At 45.6% G+C, this 17,136-nt stretch overlaps 1 protein-coding gene across 1 annotated transcript in view; it reads left to right on the forward strand.

Annotated features, from left to right (window-relative positions):
* The window catches only part of ADGRL1 (adhesion G protein-coupled receptor L1), a 607,344-nt gene that overhangs the window by 441,026 nt on the left and 149,182 nt on the right, over positions 1 to 17,136 (forward strand). The window lies entirely within an intron of this gene.

Consider the following 17,136-nt stretch of genomic DNA (forward strand, 5'->3'; position numbering starts at 1 on the left):
CCCGAGATGGGAAACAGCCTTTACAATTAGGTTTTTACCACGTTGCACCTTTACCACTCATTTTTTACCACGCATGGTTTTAGAACGCATATGCTTTTACAGCATATGCCTTTACCACGCTTTTAAGGTAAGTTTAGGAGTGTGGGGGTCTCCCCCACAAATACATTGTTTATAAATATTTATAAAAAACAATGTTTGGTAAAGGCATACATTGTAAATGCACATGTGCTCAAAAAAAAAGTGCAGTGAAAAATGCTTGGTAAAGGCATGCAGAATATTTCCCTGTGTTCCATCATACAACCGCCCGAGGCAGTACTGAACAGCTGATCCAGGGCACCATAAGAGTCCACCAGATTACCCCTGCTAGAAGCAACGGCGAACCAAGACACAGCATGATTGGTGGCAAAATGTCACTTTAGGTGGGGCACCAAAAACCTTTGCTCGACTGTTGAAATGCCATATTAAGGGTTCATCTAATTTGCCCTCTTTAAGTGATGCTGTGCTTTACAACCCCGTGCTTCCAAGCTTCCCAGTGGTATAATGATTACTTTTCGGTCAGAAGCACAAAGGCATTGGTGGACATCCATTGACTTCTATAGTGGTTTTCGAAACATCAGTTCCTTCTGACACTATGGTTGGAGCCCCTCCTCTAAACAATTGCTGGTCTACTTGACCATGTGTTTTCTCCTCACTCAGTGCTTTATCCAATCAGAACTGCACCTTTTGTGCATTCCATTGGGATGATGCATCTAAACCCAATGTTTCCAGGCCTTTCAGAGGCACGAAAGCTGATTTCAGTCCCATCAACCAGACAGGGGGCACAAACTGAACTACAGTTGTTCCACTGTTTCTTTGCAAATCAACATACTTCTAGTCTGTTGTCTATTTTCGCACTCTGGGAACAACACGTAGTCTTTTGTCCATCCAAATGTCAATAATGGCAAGTGGCACTAGGCACTGTTTTAGTTCAATATTTTAGGACATTTCTAATTCCAGAAAAAGTAGTTTAAAACCCCAGAAAATAGGAGCCTGAATGCAAAGGACATACATATGAGGAAGGCAGTTTATTTAATAACCTTCAGATTTAAAGCTTTAATTTTACTGGTGAAGTAGTGTGGCTCACTGGTTAGAGGCGGCAGACCCGAGAGCAGAGGACGGCCCGGGACCAGGGTTCGATTCCCGGCGCGGCAGGTTTCTGGACCAGGGTCAGCGGACTCGATAATTCTCTCGCCTCGGTGCCCTCTCTGATCAGCGATCACACTTGGCAACTCTGGGCATTAGCTTGCCTCATCTTCACTAACGGCCCCACCAGACCGCCGGGGATGCCTGGTCTCACCCTGGAGATACCCATTAAGGGACCATCTCTCAGGGAAGCCAGGAAGGGTTTCGCAGCGGTCGAAGCGCCTTGGGACCCTCCGGGTAAGTAGTGCGCTATATAAATGCCTATACATTGCATTACATTACATTACGTGTATATGTATTTTTCCTATTGATGCTTCCAAGAGTTTTTCCTCCAAACCTTGCCTCAAAATTGGGACTATTACAAATGTCATTGGCTGCACTGCCTTACATTTTACTCTCAGAATTGGTAACACGTAAATCAGGAGAATTCCTCCTGGCTAGTTTGAAAGCCAAAACAGGGACTGTCCACAGACATAGAAGTAGGACTATCATTTTGTAACGATTGAGGGTCACAGAAGGAATTAACTGACAGCTCTGTCCCAACATGGAAAATACTGAGAATATGGCACTAAGGGGAATTTAACACAACCTTTTTTAAACACAACATTTATGTGCAGTATTATCTGTGTTGGCTAAATTGCGCTCTGATCAGGGCTAAAAATAAATTCTGCACCGCAATACACGAACATGTGCCTCCCTAACTATATTGGATGCGCATTCTGCCATAGACAAACTATACTTGTACATCCCACAAACCATGGGATGGACTATCTGTGAGAATTATAAACAAGATTAGTGTTTTAGAGGTTGCACCTTTTGGTCCATTTCATTAGGCTTAACCTAACCAAAGGAAGACATTTCCAAGATGTCAAGTTTCCCTGAGTAGCTCAGTTGGTATGGTTGCCATCTGGGACTTTTGCATCTACAAAAATGAGAACTGAAAGTGCCAGAAAGCTAATTATAAAACCAGGACTTGATGAGGGAAGATTGTTCCTCTCCTTCTGTCCACCAAAAGAGTAACATAAAATTAACTCTGATTACACCAGCAACATAAACATTTCACCCAGGCCTAGTTGTGATTAAGCTGAGGGGAAAGCTCATGCGCTTGTGTGTCAGCTGAGGGTCTTCTTAGATGCTGATTTGCCTCTCTACATACTGCTTCACTGCTTCACTGAGACAATGAGGGCCATATTTATCAAAATGTAACGCAGTGCAGCAAGTCCCCTTGCTGCCCTGAGTTACATGTAAAGAGCAGGAATGCACTGTATTTATCACAATATGGAACGTTTCTGCCCTGGCTCACAAGGTGCTGCCTAGTACTAATGCAGACACTCTTGCACCACGGTGCAACGGTGCCTGCATTTTAAGGAGGATTTATTTGTGCAGGAAGGTACACCTACCAACATAAAAACAATGCCCTGCGGCATATTCCTCTTTCTATGTGCGCCGCAGGATGCAGCACACATAGAAAGAGACAAAAACAAGGAGAAATAAAGACATTTCTCCTTGTTACACCTCTCTGGGAAGGCATAGTATTGTTGGTGCAGTAATGGTAAATTGCAAAATGCGTCAAAATCCATGGGTTTTGTGTGGGAACACCCCCACACCAGCCATAGAATGCTTCCCTGGGGCAGAGTAAGGCAACATAGCAATTTGCGCAGCATGGCATGTCTCTGGATTTATCAAGCCACTGCGGGCCAGAAAAGGTGGCCTCGCGTGGCTTGATCAATTTAATTTCAAGGGTTCAGTCGAAGTGATGCAACCCGTGATAAAAAATGGCCCTGAGACACTAGAGCACAGCAGAGAAGTCTTCAAAATAACTCTAAAGCAATTAACTTCATCAGTGCAGTGATTTAAAAGGAGATGGTTGGTGGAAATGTGAGCCTGCACTCCATATGAAGTCTAATGTGTAGGCTCACTCCACCTTTTCACCAAAACTAGTACATTCATTATTTTCAATTAAAACTGTCTAGTTCCCGGGACAGTCTATGAAAACCGGGAGTGGCTGCGGAAAGCGGGGATATCTGGTCACCCTAACCGGACACATACTCAGTAATTCTCAAAGTACGGCGCAGGGGCTGCATGTGGCCCTCCTGGCCTTTACATGCGGCCGCCTGGTCAACAGCAGCACTGACCTCCTGTTTTCTAAACTCAGCACTAGCACTGAGAAATAAGTTAAATAATCAGACAAGCCTTTATTTCAAGGTTAATTAAAGTTAAAGAAAGGAAGTAACTAGGTTATCCTGCACGCTTAACTTTAGAAACACCTTTATTTTTAAAGACATCTTGCAGCAAAAGTGTAAAAATATGATAAAGTCTCTTCAAAATTCGAAAAGTGTATTTAATTAACATGCAGGACCATTTCACTTTAGTACATCACATTATATCAGTGCATTGAGAAGTATTTTTTCTTAATTCAAGGGTTTTCAAACATGAATTTACCAACATTGATTCTTCCCCCACCCTGACAACTCTGACAAGATTGACTATAAGATGCAAGTCAGTTGTTAGTTCACTCTTTGGGCTGGGTTCCTATTATAGATGAACAACATTATGATTTATTAAATCGGACACAGAAGAAGGTTTTGTTCCATGCACATCCTGAAGTCATGTATTTCAACGTCCTTTTGTATGTGATAATGTTGAAAAAGGAGGGATACTGCAATAAAACAATTGCCTATGATCACACAATTTGGTAACGTGGGGAAGCCATGAATTAATCTCAAGTTTTCTGGTTTCACGTTGTGCAGTTCAGCAACTTGATTTATATGCTTCGCTTCCCCTACACCCACCTTACCAGCATCACTCCCTGGAATCCCACGCTCCTGACCACCAACCTGCTGGCATCAATGCTACCCTTGGTCACACCACAGACAAACCTTTTTGGCCCCTGAGAAAATGTGAGTACCCATTATCTAAGTACTGCAGAGCTCTTATGGTTCCCAGTTCAACACGTGAGCAGACCACACATTCCAAGTTTATTTCTCTGCATTCTAGGACTCGCAGTCCTTCGAATCCCATTTTAAAATCTGGTCTAAAAGTTCCATAATGAAGAGCAAAAACCTAGGAAGATGAGCTATTCAGACATAAACCAGGAAATGTTGAGGGCTCTGCTGTTATACGTACTCCACTTTAGCTAAAAAAAATATAGACTGCGCAAGAAGAGTGGCTGAGACAGAGCCATCCAGAGGGCAAGTCACTAATGTTTTAATCAGAAATCTAATCCGGGTCTGTGCACTGGTTTCAAAAGTACAACAAATACTGACAATTTTTAATAAAAGCAAAATGATGTTCCTCTTGCTAGTTTTTATTAGAATTGCCAATAGATCAGCATACAGTTTTTTTGAGAAATGTAATTTTCTTTTAATGATTTGATTTTAAAATAATGATTTTGCTTTGGTTCTAGGGCACCTTGCCCTTTGTAGAGCATGAAGAAAGTCTCATTTTACAAAATGGCTGCAACCTTCGTGTCCACCTTTGACTGTTCTACAAAGCTGGCTAGTTTACTTATTTTTCTTGTAATTCCAGTAACTCGGGGAGGCTTCTTCATAAGAGGGTTGTGTCACGTGTGCACCATGCAACATGGTACATAAGTGACGCAAATCTCTACGTCAGTTATTTGAAGCCACACAAAGCCACTTTGTGCGACTCCGAGTGGCTTAAAAAATCTGAAGTTACGCAACACAGGGCAAATCGCTGCTTTATGGGCAGTGATCCCATGCAACTCTGATTGATTTCAATGCATCCCCAGGTATGCGCAAAAATCTTACACCTTCCCAGGGGGAGGTGTAACCAGGAGAAATCTCTCTATTTCTCCCCGTTTCTTCCTCTTTCTATGCGTGCTGCATTCTGCACCAAACATTGAAAGAGGACTATGCCTCCCAGGTTTGTTTCCCTTCCTGCATAAAATCAATCCTGCATGCAACACAGTTACCTTTGCAATACGGTGCAAGGGTGCCTGCATTGGCGCTAGGCTGACAAACGGGCACCTGCGCAAAGGAAAGGACAGGAATGTGCTGTATTGACTTAAATACGGTGCATTCCTGCCCTTTACCTGTCATGCCTGGGCATCCTGGCACACTTGGCTTTAAGGAAAATGTTTTGGGTTAGGAGTTGGATAACATGAAATGTGAGTCAAGGCATTTGTGTGCCATTCAACTGGTTTAGGCAGTTTGTGACTGTAACATCAGACAGGATATTTGTAATTTATTTTTATTAGATTTTAGGAATGGGTTCGCAGTGGAGCTGTTTAGTGCAACATATTGTTACCAATCCTTTAATAGAGACGTTTTCGCTATTTGCTGTATCATTCCACCTTCCAGGAGTTGTTTCTATGAGGGACTATTTTACATCTGCAAAGTACACTCAGTCAGCACAGTGTTTGTCACATTCACTTCTTTAGCTCCTAAATGCATTGTGTACGGAAGAGGATCCTTTTTGTTACTTTTTCTCCAACACTGGCAAACACAACAGAGCAGGCTTTAATGTAATTAACAGAATGTGTGCATGCTATGCATGCAAACAGCATCTGTGAACGCCTTGGCCACATGCATTTGCACATTAATGCCAACCCTGTTGGCGTTGCCAATGATTGATAACAATTGTGGCTAATAAACTTTAGGACATTACATGTGTCCTATAAAACAAATGTAATGCCTTAAAGTTAGCATATTACAGGTATAAATAAATGAGTCTTTTATCCATCATGCATGCGAACACAGACTCCTTAGTGCATCTGCCATTTTAGTTTTTTTATTTTATTTATCATTCCAAGATGACGAACACCCACCTTGGAGCGATACATTTGAAAAAAGAAATAAAATATGTCCGTTGAGCCTTTTCAGAGAGGAACAGCCTGGCAACAAATTGCAATAAAGGAAAAAAAATATATATTTTTTAAACTGCAAAGACGGTGAGAGGAAAGGAGGGGCGCAAAGGTGGAACAGGCATCGGGCTGGGAGGGAAGTAAACACCACAGTGTAACGAGAAATGGAGAACAAGAGGTTGAAGAAACGGAGGTGCGGGTGGAGTTAAAAAAAGAAATAAAAGTCCTAGAGACAAGAAGGGGTGGGGGAAACCATAAACGAGCTTAGGGGGGGGGGGAGTGGGTAGATCAAGAATTTGAAGGGGGAAGCAGCATAAAGGGGAGAGAGCAATCAAATATATTAATTCCTATATTTATTTTATTTTAAGCCACTTATAAAGCGCACAAATACCCTGAGGTGTCTTGGCGCTGTGGAATGCAAGAGGAAAAACTGACCTGGAACTGATGACTACTGGTTGAAAAGCCAGGTTTTTACCCGCTCCCTAAAAGCTAGCAGGGTGGGACTAGTTTTAATATGGAGGGAGAGAGTATTCCTCAGTCTAGCAGTGGCGATTGTGAATCGTCTATCTCCCCATGATGTTTTCTTGGTCCGGGGAACGTTCAGGAGGTAGGCCGATGAGGAGTGCAAAGATCTGTTAAGTGTGTATGGGCAAAGTGCTTTTTTAAGGAACTCGGGTCCAATATTGTGAATTGCTTTGTATGCAATGCATAGCACTTTAAATTTAGTTTGACTTCTGATAGGCAGCCAGTGAAGCTGTCACACTACTCCGGAAATTGGTTTGAACTTAGAAGTGCCAGACAGTATCCTATAGAGTGTTAAAAGTGCACAAGAAAAACTTAGATCCCTGAATGTGCTTGGTGGAAGGATCCAAGGCATCAATAGAAAAGATTGTAATGAAGTTCTGCTTAAAAGGAGGGATACAAACAAAAGAGGAAGGACAGCCATTGACTAAGATGCAAGCAGATGAGAATGACAAGAAAGCCAACCAATGGTAAGCAATGGATTGACCCAAAATTCACTGTAAGTATTGGTATTGACCACAATTAGTCTTTCAAGGCAGGCAGCCAAAAGATGTCTGTAGGTGAGATTTAAAAAAAACTAAATTCGCCAACATCACACTTTCATGAAACCAACACAAAATCAAGCACTGTAAATATGTTGCTTTTCACTGCATTGTGCATATTCATATTGCTTCAAAACGTACAACACTACCCAAAGACATGACATTCATCACTGTACTCTTACCTAAACATCCTACACATCAGTGCTGAACACAACCAGCACTCAACCCATCCACACAATCACTCAAAGCCATATAATGCTTTAGATCACACTAGATGCAACACCAAGTGAAAACATGTAAAACCGAAGACCAACAAAGCAACCCGAAGAAGAAGGATGCACAATTCTACCCTAACCTCTGATTCTAGACTGCCAATACTGAGCAAAAACAGAACCCACAGCCAAATGTTCTACATCTCCAAATTACCAGTACATCAGGACATTCTAAATGCATCAATAACACACTTCCATGCAATGAGCCCTTCACCAAGGGCCATACAGCTAGATATGTGTTGTTTTTCTGCTATGCTGAATACATCCAAATTACCTCAAGACCTGCAACATAACTCAAGGATGTGAAATGCACCACTATAACCACACATCAGTGCCCAACCCATCAGATGCTAAACAGAATGTGAATTCTAACTAATCCATCTACATCCCAGCACTACCAATGTGTCATAATCTAACAGAAGCCTCAACACAACGCTCTTGTGCAGTGAAAACAGCATGAAGGGCCACAAAGACAGAAACATTTAGCTCTTCAAAAGCACTGTAGACGAATAGGATTCTTCAAGAGGTGCATAAGAACATGAGGACACAAAATGCACCTCAGTACCGTGGCACACCCGACACATCCTCCTCGGACACAAGCCAAGCTCAAAACTGTCCATATTGCTTCTCAGCACCTAATACTGTTGGTATATCATCAACACTGTACCACTGCAGCCACAGCCTAGCAACAAACACACCACTAAACACAAACAGAACTTGAACCTACCAATCCTACATCTCTAAATTCAGGACAGCTAAAACATCAAAATCCACTGCATGCCCCTATCCCATAGTTGTATGCAGCAAACATAGTTTCAAGGGTCATATAGAGAGCAACATGTTGCTTTTCAACACAACTATACACAGGTAGAGCCCTCACCTCCTATGCAAAAGACGCTGTGCATCAGGTGATACCTATGGCTTATGTATAAGCCACCGCTATCATCTTTTCACCTACTAAAACTCATGCCCCCTAACTCGTATGTGGATTTCTCGTTTCTTCACAACCACCACATATGAAAGTGAATTTGATTCAGTCTGTCACTCTCATCACATCAGTCCTGCCCACTTCCTCAACCATCAACCCCATTCAACCCCTGCCCCACCCGGGCCTGCTTCAGTGCCAAAAGACAGTCAACTAGCTGCTCTCCGCAGTACATTGATACATGGATTCACCATTGGAGCGACCTCCTCCACCAACACAATTCCAATTAGGAGACCAGGTCCATCAAGTTAACCGACATATGTATGTGCGACTGCATCTTCTGTATGTTACCATCCACATGCGCGATCTGAACTATGCTTGCTTTGTGGGATGCGTTCACAAGTGTCCTACATGCATGCATCTGCATGCACTCAGCATATTTGGACAGCCCACCAAAGTTAAGAGGCTGGACCTGGGACAGCATTGCACGACACAAATATGGGTAGTATACAGTAAAGATGTATTAAAGCCACCACCAACCAAAAAGCGAAGCAACTTCAAAGTTATGAGAACTAATCAAAGCTAGCAGTAGGCTTGTCGCTCCACACCCCAGTGCTCTACCCCTTAAAATTCTGCCCACTCGGATATGGGGACCTACAGGCCCAGGACACATGCTTTCCTAGGGCAAACCGTTGCCCTCTAATACCTTAGACCCATTGACTTAACTGAAGTCCTACAAACAACAGCTCTTAGCGAGTTTGCTTTATTAAATGGCCAGGGTACAAAACGGTGTTAGATAGAATTATTGAATGAATCTATTAAATGAAGGACCCTGCCTGGAAATATGGTATCCTATGAAACGGTATCATGGGATCAACTTATGAATATTGTTCTGTACAAAGCTGCTATGTACACGGCACGAGAAACTAATAATAAAGCTTGCTATTAGGGTAAGATTATGTATAGAGAGAGTTGTACACGTAGGCTTTGGTGGAAGACTACATACAGAGAAGGCCTTAAGGTCTAGCTTTTGGGGGTATGAGAATTTACAAATAGGTGACTAATAGAGCACAAGCTATGTATGGACTAGAGGTGCTCCTATACCAAGGTCTTAGGGTAAAACTCGATACATAGAGGACATTAAATCTAGCCTTTACAGTCACACTATGTACAGAGGGGGTATTGAAGTCAGCCAATGGGTCAGATCACGTTGCTGCAGGGGTCTTAAAATGAGCGTTTCGGCTCACTCTTGCAGGTTGCGCTCCTTCTCGTGCAATGCATGCAATTTCGTTCCCAATAAAGACAGGTAATGGAGGGAAAACCAGGTGAGCAACCACTCCAAGCAGCAGGATGGAGCCATGTGACAACCTCCACCCAAAAAAATTAAACTTGTTCCCAAGAAAGGTTAACACCAAGCAAGAGAAATGTGCTGCAAGACTGCGCCAGTCAGCCTGATATAAAAGTTATCAACCGCATAGCCCTACTGTACAAATACATTAAATATCTAAATATATCTAATTTTTTTGCAGGAATGTGGGGAACATTTCATAGAAATATACAGTTTTTTGCAAGCAATGATTTGTGGCAATTTGTATTTTTAGGAATTTTTGTGCTCTTGAGCTAAATGATCATCCTAGAAGACTATCCTTCAAATTATCTCTGAGCTATGCATGTCTAGTTCCTATTGCCGCCCAAGGGGTTCCAGTCCAGGTGGACATCTCTGGCTAAGGTGGGTGTGCTGGGTGGGTGACCCCTCAAGACAGTTGAGATTGGGGGACAGTTGGGGCCCGTGCAGGCAAGAGTGGTGGGGCCATGTGGAGGGGGGGGGAAGGGGGGGGGGGGATTTCGACAGGGGATGACGAGGGAAAATTGATTATTTATTTAATTTTTCCTCGCCATTGTCCATCGAGATCCCCCCTCACCCGGCCCCACTGCCCCACCACTCTTACCTGCATGGGCCGCAGCTGTTGGGGAATCCAGAGGAGGTTACTGCAGGCACAGTTGTTTTGCTTACACTATGGCCATTATTAGGTTTGGGCTGGAGTTCCCCCGACACCTTCACAAAAAACGCAGAAACGGTGCAAATTATCGGACCTGAAAAATTCCATACCCTAGTGAGTCAGACTTTATTGGGTGCGATAAATAGCAACTGCCCCACTGGGGCACTCCTCATCAGGCCCTAAGTGAATGCTTCAGAAGGTGCCAGTCTGTGCTGCGGAACATAGCAGTTTGTGGCATCCCAGGGATTTTTGGGATTGGTTGGGACTGGCCTTTAGGGCACTCAGGCAGTGCCCGAAAGACTGGTCCGACAAGTCAGATTGTGGGCCTTTTTATTTGTCTGCTGGGCAGATTTTTCCTGTTGATTTCCCTGCTGTTAAAACAAACTGCCTGCAACAAACTTAAATCCATGCAGGCTTCCATACATTGCAAAACACTTAGACACAATGCCTTTACAAGTTCAAAACTGCCCAGTTTGCCAACTTTTGGCCACTTTTTTAACTATCGTATTCGCTAATGGAGCTCTTTTATTTTGGAGCTCGTGCCTATAATTTTTATCCCGGGCAGACCCTTGCTCGCGGTGACCCGTGGAGGTACAAAGCCCAATCTACTTTACGCTTTACGATGTGGACGATGATTCTTCGAAGTTAGATCTGGGGTCCCCCCTGTGCTAAGGTGACCAGAATTTTGAAGCCAAAAACAGGGACATTTCATAAAAATAGAAGAAGGACTGCAATTTTTAGGTCTCGGCTAAACGCGCGGAAGCGCGTCTCGCCGAGAACTATTGTTAGCGAGTGTGCTTCCCAGGAGACACTCCTGGCCGCGCGCATCGCCTTGGAGGGATTCTGAAACGCGCACGCGCTCGCTGTAGGCAGCTGCTGTCGCGCATTCATTAACACGCATGCGCTAACTTGGGGCCACGGGCACTCACCGCTGCTGTCGCGCATTCACACGCATGCGCTAACTTGGGACCACGGGCACACACATCATACTTGGGACCCCCCTCCTGATGCTCGCACTCACCGGGATTCCTGTTGCGGGTGGAGGCCGTTACCTGGCTTCTTGCACCGGCGAGATTCTCTCTTCCAGGCGGGAGCCTCGCTCCCTTCAGCACTCCTCCGGTAGCTGCTCTGGTGACGCGGGCGGGGCTCCTCTCCTCCGGAGGAAGTTCGGTGAGTTCCTGTTGTCCCTCGGTCCCGCCCCCGGCCTGCCTGACTTCCTACTGCGGGCCGGGCGGCGGCGGGGACAATCTTTTATTTTTCTAACCAAACTCACTTCCGTCTCAAGTAAAGCAAGGGCAGAGGCAATGCCCCCGATATAGAATGCAGAAGTGATGCCCGGCCCTCCACCCCTCGCCTGTTCCTCGAAGTCAGGGCAGACCCTCCCTGAAGCTTCCGAGGCCTTCCCCTTTCGCCTCGATTCCTTCCTCAATGTGAAGGCGGAAGCAAATGCCCTGGAAAGATGCTCTTTTCAATAACGCAGAACTCAGGCCGTCGCTAATTGTACCACCCGGAGAGGGTGAACTCCCAGCAGTGTTTCAGACCGTGCCACGCCATGTGATCCCCGGCACTGCCCGGTAACCTGGACCTTCCATGATATTCCGATTTGTCAAACCAGATCCCCGTCAAAACAGGATGCGTTCAGCTGGGCTTCCTGGAAGTGCCACGGAAAGAGTAGGAGGGACAACAAAGGGGCTCAACAGTCCGCGCTTTAACAGATGCTCTCGACTGTACCCAGGAATCGATTATAGCGGCTGGCTGGCTGCCTCCCAGCGCTACTCCCGTTGGCCGTTGGAGGCACAAACACAGCGCTGTTAGTGCCTGGGGCTCACAGGGGACGGTGCCATCTGTGCCAGGCAAGATCTTCGAGTGCTTCTGAGTGTCCCCGTGCCACGGGGCAGGTGCCCCCTCGCCTCTGCTTTGCTCCTTGCAGCTCCTGGTCCGGACTTTGCAGCGCTTAAGGCTGTGACCCTGCAGGCGTCGGATAGTGCCTAAAGCGCCCCAGCGGTCCTCTAGGAGCTCCCTGCTGCCCACGAGTGCTGGCCCTCTTCTGGCTGCGTTCCTGCCCGTCCAGCAGCCGCGCAGGGGTCCGGTGGTGGGGTGCTGGGATCCCTGGTAAGGCACGTTGACTTCACAGCGGTGCCCGGGCAGTGGCTGGGTCTATGCACCCCGCAGTGCTCCGGTTTGGGTCCAGGCGGTGCTCGAGTGCCCCAGGCGCTTTTTATTCATCTGGGTTCTCCGGTGCGCTCCTGTCGTGAAATTTTGCATCACTCAGCTGAATAGGAAAATCCTGCTTTTGATCCACCAGAAAAAAAATGTGAGTCAAGTAGTTTTGGATCCCGTTGGTATGTGGAGCTTTTGTTGGAAATCAGTGGAGATAAAACTTGTGTGTGTGTGGAAGGGCGGTTGGGATGGGAGGGGGGCAAACAAATAGGTTTTGAGTGGACTATGGCCTGCGCTCGCATATCATTCACTTAAATTCAAGGGGCGTGTTCTTTCCTAGCAGTACGTTTCCTGCTCCCCAGATGGAATTTGCCTCCCCCGTGTTATGCCCCAGCATCGTGAAGTGGAGACGTGAACTCACGTAGGGGAGTCATCGCTCCGTAATCAGCGCGCGGGGGCCTAGCGGCGCGGGCGGGCATGCGTGACGTCTGCCGTGCCTGGCGGAAGCGGAGGGCATTGCTGTCATTCAATGCGAGTGGTAAGAGAAGAAACCTACCGTCATAGACGGGGGGTCCAGTCATTTCCCTGGAGAATATAGGGGTTCCGTGGAACTACCAAGTCAGCTAATCACTCACGCGGAAAGGTGCCCCAGACCCACCCTCAGGCCCCATTTATCTCCTGCAGATAAGGGCAGCAGGCATATTTGCTCTGCGCATTTCCGGTTTCCGCTTAACTAACAACCCGTCGTGATCCCCGACTTTGCTCTCGTTTTCTCAGTAATAGTACCCACCCCCCTCGTTTTGTTCCAAGTCTTTTTTATTGTATTAACTTTTTTTGTTTTTCTGATTTCACGAGCGGGAAATTCTCTGCGTGCAACGCACCTTTTGGACTATATTGTTAAGTACTAGATTTTAACCTTGATCTCTCTCGGGCGTCTTTGCCACTCAGAACCACGCTCCAGTGTTACTCCTGTGCTTAGGGTCACCCAACCTCACACGGAGATACTTTACTCCTGTGCATCTTGACACTTCACTCAGGCTCATTTGCGACACGACCACCCAGTCTCATTAGGACCTCTCACTCCCGGGCCGCTGACCAACCAATCTCATCATGAACCCCCCCCCTACTTCTGGTTAGAGTCTGGTCCTCTGCCCATCTAATCTCATATTGTGACCCTTTACTCCTGGTCCTGTCCAGCCACCCCTATTGTGAACGCTTACACCTGCTTCTCTGTTCAACCAGTCTCATATTACGACCTATTACTCATAGACCTCTTTCCAAGCAATCTCATATTAGGACCTCTTCCTGCTGGGCCTCTGCCCAACCAATCTAATATTGTGAATATTCACTCTTGCTTCTCTGTTCAACCAATTACATATATTAGTAGTGAGTAGTGAGTAGTGAGTGCTGAGTAGTGAGTAGTGAGTGCAGAGTAGTGAGTAGTGAGTGCAGAGTAGTGAGTAGAGAGTGCAGAGTAGTGAGTGCAGAGTAGGGAGTGCAGAGTAGTGAGTGCAGAGTAGTGAGTGCAGAGTAGTGAGTAGTGAGTGCAGAGTAGTGAGTAATGAGTGCAGAGTAGTGAGTAGTGAGTGCAGAGTAGTGAGTGCAGAGTAGTGAGTGCAGAGTAGTGAGTGCAGAGTGAGTGTGCAGAGCAGTGAGTGCATGTGCAGAGTGGTGTGTGCTGTTGAGTGCAGAGTGCTGTGTATTGGCAATGTAAATGACAATGCCATTTATTTGTGATTTAAAGAAAAAAAAAGAAATGTCATGAACAATGCCAATAGCTCTACCTTTAATGATGCCGAGACCATTGCATTGCAAATGCTTGTTCTTCAAGCAATGAGAGCGCTCCTCAGCAGAGAATAACAGAACAGGCAGTGAGAACATACATAAAATGCAATTATTAATCCCAGTAGCTTGCCCGTTAATTAAATTGCTTTCTTGAAACAACTGCTAACTATCCCTGGATTGTAAAACATAAAAAAACACCTCCCACCGTTTTCAGTCGACCCTCTCCAAAAACGGGGACATGAGCTAAATTTCTTGAAATTTGCTGGGACAGCTGGTTAAAAACAGGGACCGTCCAGGCAAAACAGGCAAAACAGGGACGCCTGGTCACCCTACCCTGTGCCCCCTTGGCACCAACACCCTGAGCATCTTCAACCATGGCAGAAGCGATCTGGCCCCCTGCCGTTCTTACGGTAAGCCTGCGCGCGCGCACGCACACACCTCGCTCTCATTTCCACTGGAGGTGTTGGGAGGGCGGATTGGTCCACGGAGCTCCTCCGGGAGGCGCCAGGCAATGCCTGCAGCTGTTGAAGCTGATGCAAGAGGTCTTATGGGGGAAAAGACTTTCTAATTAATCAAATTAAATAGTAACACTGTCCTACTCTTCTATTGACAAGGCGTCTGTGAGTCTGCGGAGGCAGAGAGGGGGGGAGCGTGAGCGCGCCAAGGACTGGCCTCGGATGGAACTCTTAATGGGAACTGGCTCATCTTCCACACAGGCTCCTGAGGGCTGGGGATGCCAACGGACTCGCTCGGAGCTTTGGCCACAGGAGGTATCAGATGAGCAGGAAGGCTGGGCTTCAGTGGGCGTAGCGTCGTTGGGTGAGGGGTCAGAACTTGTGCCACATAACGTAGTCAGGAGACATGGCCATCTTGTCTCAACTCAACTCAACCTGTTCAGGCCTTGGCCCCCTGTCGCATTGGTACAGCCCTCCACTTGATGGAGCTTATGTCGTGCATTTCATTCTAAACCATTTAATTACTATTTTTCACTTGTAAAGCAATACTTCATTAAGGTTCAATCAGCAAAAAGCGGCTTTCCTAAATCATGAATATTCACACCCACTCGTATCAGGGCGCCCTCCTGGGGGCCGGCACCTGCAACTTATGAGCTTATGAACCAGGGCCTTCCGCATTATTCACTAAGAGGATTTTTTTTTCAACTTTTTGAATTTTACATTCTTAAATTTTGCACCACTTGACTTAGATTTGATTAGATTTTTGTTCAAGCCTCCTCATCTGTTCCCACTTTTTTCCATCTCTTGCTGTGAAGAAAGATTAGGAAGTGTGAAGCTCTTAAGACCGCAAACAGCATTATGTTGCAAACATTGTTTTTTTTCCAAACAGTAAGGAGTTTGGTAGGTTGGCACCTGTCACAGAAACCTGTTTGTGAGTTGTTCAAAGGTTCGCATCCCGTTCTTCTGAGAGTGAAAACATGGGTGCCACTGAGTTGCACGTTAATAAGACCCAAAAACGTGTGTTGCGGTCGAACTCAAGCAAACCTCCATCAGTTTCTATCAGATGTGGCACTTGGCCTTGGTGTCTTTTTCTTTGTTCTTGCTGTCCTTTGAATTGTAGGCATTGTTGTGTGTTTTGCAGTTAATATGTTTCTTCACAGTCGCAGTTTTTGATAGTCAACTTTTAATACCCCAATGCGTTTTGGGCAGTGCAGCTAGTCAAATGTGAAATATGCTTCAGTCCAAGTCCTAATACATATTTCATTCTCTTTTAAGCTATCAATGCCAAATTATATGCAGCATACTTGTTCTGCCAGGGACTGTGAAACTCCGAAGATTTTCCTCTTCCTGAAGTTTTATTCACAAGCTTGAAAGGTTTGGAAATACTTTGAAGATTGAGAATAACAATTCTGCTTACTTAGGCTTTACAGAAAAATAAACTAAGCCAAAACTCACTTCAAGTTGGGAAATTCTGGTAAAAAAAAATTTTGGAAAGAAAATTCTGATAACTTTTTTTGCAAGAACTTTTACTATAAGCAAAACTTTGTCAGGTTACAATACTTTGAGAAGTGCAAATTTTACAAACGTTAGACACTTTGCAGGGACAATTGCATTTTTGGTACCGCCTAGCATGAGAGTCAGTTCTGTCTGCACATATTCCCTGATAATAGCGCCAGTTGCGTGAGTGCGAAGAGTCATTTTTAGCAGTGTTGAATATATAAATGAGCAACTCGGTTAGTTGCCTGTCAGTGCTGGGTCATACCTCATTTGCAAAACAATTGATGGACGGAATTCTGGACAATGCAAACATTCACCCCCAGTCACAAGGACCTGGGTTTAATCCATCATTCTTTTGCTCACCACACCACCCCAGTTCGGACCCAGCCATATGCAAATCAGTCTTGACCCCATTTGAACATTCCAGGGGAGTCATCAAGAGCAGGTGAGATATTATCCGTTTTCACATACATTAATGTCCCAAACAAAGGGATAATACAGGCCTATGGAACTGCTGAGCCGCCTTTCCACCTAAGGCCAATAACTGTGACGCATGGGTGACTCGGGGGGCCTCTCACAACATTCTGCGGGGGTAGCATCATTTTGCACTATGCCACTAGTCCCAACCAGTACAGTGGTAGGCATTTATAGGGGTTGTATGATAGAGACATGCATGGCTAAACCACGCATGCCTCTACAACGCATCCCAAACAACAAATGCGTCTGAACAACGGATTCCTTCACCACACATGCCTTTACCATGCAATTTCGTGTTAAAGGCATGATTGGTCAAGGGATGTGTGGTATAGATCACACCCCAGACTTCCCGCTTTGAGCCCTAAAACCCTGGCCCCTACCCTATACAACTCGACCCCTCCGAGCCATAAAAACTACCCCCACCCCTAAAACTACCCCGAACCTTAGCCCTAAAACCCCGCCCCCTGCCCTGTAAATAACCCCGCCCGAGCCCT

This window comes from Lissotriton vulgaris, chromosome 1_1, assembly GCF_964263255.1.
Source record: "Lissotriton vulgaris chromosome 1_1, aLisVul1.2, whole genome shotgun sequence".
In the NCBI taxonomy this organism is placed as follows: Eukaryota; Metazoa; Chordata; class Amphibia; order Caudata; family Salamandridae; genus Lissotriton; species Lissotriton vulgaris.